The sequence below is a fragment of the Amblyomma mixtum genome, chromosome 2, assembly GCF_055824585.1.
Source record: "Amblyomma mixtum isolate Tamu chromosome 2, ASM5582458v1, whole genome shotgun sequence".
NCBI classification, from domain to species: Eukaryota; Metazoa; Arthropoda; class Arachnida; order Ixodida; family Ixodidae; genus Amblyomma; species Amblyomma mixtum.
In genome coordinates this window covers 131,558,934-131,563,131 of record NC_143013.1, presented here as the reverse complement: position 1 = coordinate 131,563,131, position 4,198 = coordinate 131,558,934, and the positions used below count along the sequence as shown (strand labels likewise).

Here is a 4,198-nt window from a genome sequence, read left to right as displayed (position 1 = left end):
GGTAAGGGCCATCCACTGACCGTACGAGAAACGGAACACTTTGCGCGGCAATCTTAGCACGTGCACGCATATACGTAGGCATATACGTAGGGTACGCGCTGGTTTCAACAAGATCGTCGTGGGCAAGCGTTTTTCCTCCGTACGTTAATTCATGTGCGTCATGATTTCACCTCTGCTGCACTGTGCAGCCCATGATCACGGTGTAAGAAATATTTCTTACACCGTGCCCATGATATTACGAGATGAGCAAACCTCGGCGGAGGAATTATTGTTTTGCTCCTGGATATAGGACCGGCTGCAGTGGAGTGAAGGATGCTCCGAAGTTATCATTATTCGGGGTTCCTGAAGAAGCAAGGCGCCGCACATGGCAGCGCAACTTGCATCGTGCGGACAAGCCCCTAGAAATGATGGATGCCGTGTGTGAGCTGCATTTTGAAGAGAAGTACATATTAAGAGACTATGTGCATATCGTCAACGGCAAGGAGGTGCGCATACCACGTGGCAAGCCATTTCTTTCGCCAGATGCAGAACCAAAAATTTGCCCAGCCTTCCCGCGTATCTGTCCAAAAAGCCCTCGCGTGAGAGGCCAGCAAGAAAAACAACGTCTTCGCAAGTGCCCAGCGACCTGTCGGCCAAGAGGCAATGCACACAAGGGGATATATCACCGATCACTACGTCCCAGAACGACGAAGCAGCGGAGTTATGTCAGCCTCGCGAGAATTATGCATTTCAGCTAAGCGAAGTCCCTAAACCATCTGAGCTCTGGGCACTGCACAAGTTTTGGAACTACGATGGTGTTGCTTTCGTTCACGGCTCCCTCAATTCCACGAGTGCAGCTTTGCGTTTTCTCGAAAATATTTGCGAATTATTGCAAATAAAGCCATTTTGTATATATTTCCAATGCAATCAGACTTTTCACATGCCTATGTGACCTACAGTGAACGCAAGCCAGCCATACGTCACACGGAACGTTTATGACTTTACAAGAGAGGACTATCTGCCTTTCTTCCATAAATGTCTGATGTAAGATTAAACCTCGTAGAGCCCGAATAACTTCAGGAGCATACCTGCCTGATCACCAGCTACTCACCGAGCTGCTGCGAGCGAGCGCGCGCTTGCCAGGTGAAGAGGTGAAGGGAGCGGCAGCGCCATCTGTCGGCGTCGGCGAAAACAGCTTCAGCCCGCCGCCTTCCCTCGACCCACTACTCCTAATTCTAATACACTATACGTTCACCACGCCTCATTCTTCGGCTGGCCGCCACGTTATATTTGGCGGTGGTGCTGGAGTCCCTAAATCGCCATCCTAGTCCCGGAGCTTCGGTGTCCTGCGCCTGCCGTGGACGTCGGCCGTGAGTGCCTGGTCCGCCCCGCACGGCCGTGCCCCACCCCGCCCGACCTGAACCTCCCTCGACGCTCACCCCTGCCCCGTCCCCCGCCTGGACTACAATACACGACGACCCAAGACCCAACCGACCCAAGACCCTGCCCTCACATGAGGACACCGCCCCCCTGCCCCTGTCGTTCGGTGCGCCCAAGGACCTCGGCCGTCAGCTCCTGGCACCCTACGGCCCGGATTCTTCGTGGAACGCGACTCATTCTCTAATCTTTCTCATCGTGGCGGCGAGCAATGCACCATCTTCTACATACTGTTCAACCCTCCACTCAAGACCATCGCCATTTCGCGCGTCTGTTCGTCACCGATCGGGACGATCGCTGGGTGGCCCCGGGTAGTGTGACGAAGAAGACGAAGCTGGCAGTGGCGCGGGACGGAGCGCTCACGCTAGGCCAGCGGCCATTAAGTCATCTCTTGTTCATGGTTCACCACGCCTCATTCTTCGGCTGGCCGCCAAGTTACAATATTACGCTATGGACCACCCATCGCAGTGATGGAGACAGAGAATACTCTAAGGTCGGCAGCTACCCTCACTCAAACACATGCGCGGAGTATCGGACTCTGCTGCTCTCCGGAGAAATCGGAGCTCCTCATAATCCGCCCCACAACCCGAAACTGCCCCACAGCCCCCGTCACCGTGACACTGGAAAACCGGCACATCCCGGAGGTAAACACTCTCCAGGTACATGGCCTCCACATCCAGAACAACGGGAAAAACACTCACCATACCGAAACTCAAGCAGACAACTGTGTCGATATCACACCTAATCCGCTGCGTTTATGCACACCACCGGGGCATGAAGGAGCATGACCTATGTCGTCTCTCATGCCTTCGTCCTCAGCCGCTTTATCTTCACGCTCCCCTACCTGAAACCCCAGGCCGGGGAAATCTCCACCCTGGATGCCATGATCCGAACAGCATTTAAGACAGCACTGCACTTACCCCTAGATACCTCAACCGGAAAACTTCTCCAACTAGGCCTGCACAATACGATAGGGGAGCTTAACGAGGCCCACCGACAGGCACAATACATACGTCTCGCGAGAACCACTATTGGCAGACACATCCTACACACCCTCGGTATCTGCCTACCAGCCACGGATCCCACACGGTTCCAGGTCCGTCGCCACATTCACCGCAAATTACTTATTAATCCTCTCCCCAAACACATGCACCCCACCTACCAGGAACCCCACAGCAGAGCTCGCGCACGGGCACTCCACAAACAATACGGCACGGAACCGTATGCCGTTCGGGTGGATGCCGCATGCACGGGCGAGGACGCGGTTGTAGCCATCACGAGCCCCTCCTTCCAACCGATTGCCACCCTTCATATATCCCCTACTGCCAGTTCGGAGTAGCCCGAAGAGGCCGCCATTGCCTTAGCGATCACACGCACGGAGGACCGATATATACTCTCCGACTCTAAAACTGCCATGCTAAATTTTGCTCGCGAGAGAGTTCACGTCCCTGCATTCACATACTGAACTCCCTCGCCGCACATCCGCCCCGCCACATGGAGCTTATATGGGTGCCTGCCCACTCGCGGAATCCCGAAACCAGGCCGCCAACGCTTTATCCCGAGGTTGTCTCAACCGGGCACCGGCGGCCTCCGATCTGGGGTTCTCGAGAGAGCGCATGCACTCATTCTGTGAAATGACGCGGGCCTGCAAAGCCGAGCGTCGGCTCTACCCTCCACCTCATCCTTCCCTCGACCATTATCATCAGACACTTCGGAGGCGGCTCCAAACACGCACTTTGCCCTCCTCTTATATACGCTCGCGCTATGACCAAGTCCACACAAACCCCTCCTGTACCCTCTGCCACCAACCCAAAGCCACTCTCGACCATATTCTTTTCCTCTGCGCGGCGGATCCTCCCCCGCGAGGCCTGGAGCCCCTTACCACTTGGGAGGCTGGGAGACCCTACTGGGCTGCGAGTGGGCGAGTGGGCACGGCGGGCCAAGCACAAGCATGTGGCCTAACATGCGCTTCCTCTGCTTCATGCAGATTTTTCTAGTTGGCTCTGCCGGAACGCCATCGCAGCAAGATGGACCAAAGTTTGATGCATACTCGGCGGCTTCGTCTGTATCAGCAACGCCCTGTTGCTCCTTTCTTGTACATCAGACATGACAAGTTCAGCGCCGTCTACCAGCGGCGTGACGTCATCGAGCTCTCCTATAAAAGAGGATCTGCAAGCCTTCGGGTTCAGTGGGCATGGCGGGCCAAGCACAAGCATGTGGCCTAACATGCGCTTCCTCTGCTTCATGCAGGTCAGTGATTATTATTGCACTATTAAGAGTGATTGCGCCTGTCTCTTGGTTCTGCCGTGCCCACGTCAGTGCATTTCTATTGCTTGTGAAGTGTTTAGCGTATGCAAGCTCATTCTGTGCGGGGATGTCGAGTTAAATCCCGGCCCAAATACCGGGGACCCTAGTACCAAAGATCTTCTAAAACAACTGCTGGCTGGCCAGAATAAGCTAACAGATGATGTTGCAGCCCTTCGAGCACAGCAGGCAAATCTGGAAAAACTTATGTCTGATTTCACCTCCAAGTTCGCTGACTTAAAAAACAGTGTAGCACGAATCGAGAACATTTAAGAGACACTAAACAAACTTCAAGCGAAAGTCACTGATTTGGAGGACCGGAGTAGGCGCGCAAACTTGATGGTTTTCGGGTTATCTGAAGACCCGGATGAAACTGTGTCGTCACTAAAGAAAAAAGTTGTCGATAAGTTTACTGAAAAGCTTAGCATCACCTGCCAGTCTATCGGAAGAATTCATAGGATTGGGAAACCGGGAAAAC

At 54.1% G+C, this 4,198-nt stretch overlaps 1 pseudogene; it reads left to right on the top strand.

Annotated features, from left to right (window-relative positions):
* Positions 1-242: 242 nt before the first annotated feature.
* Positions 243-1,041, top strand: LOC149360927 (uncharacterized; annotated as a pseudogene).
* The last annotated feature ends 3,157 nt before the right edge of the window (positions 1,042-4,198 follow it).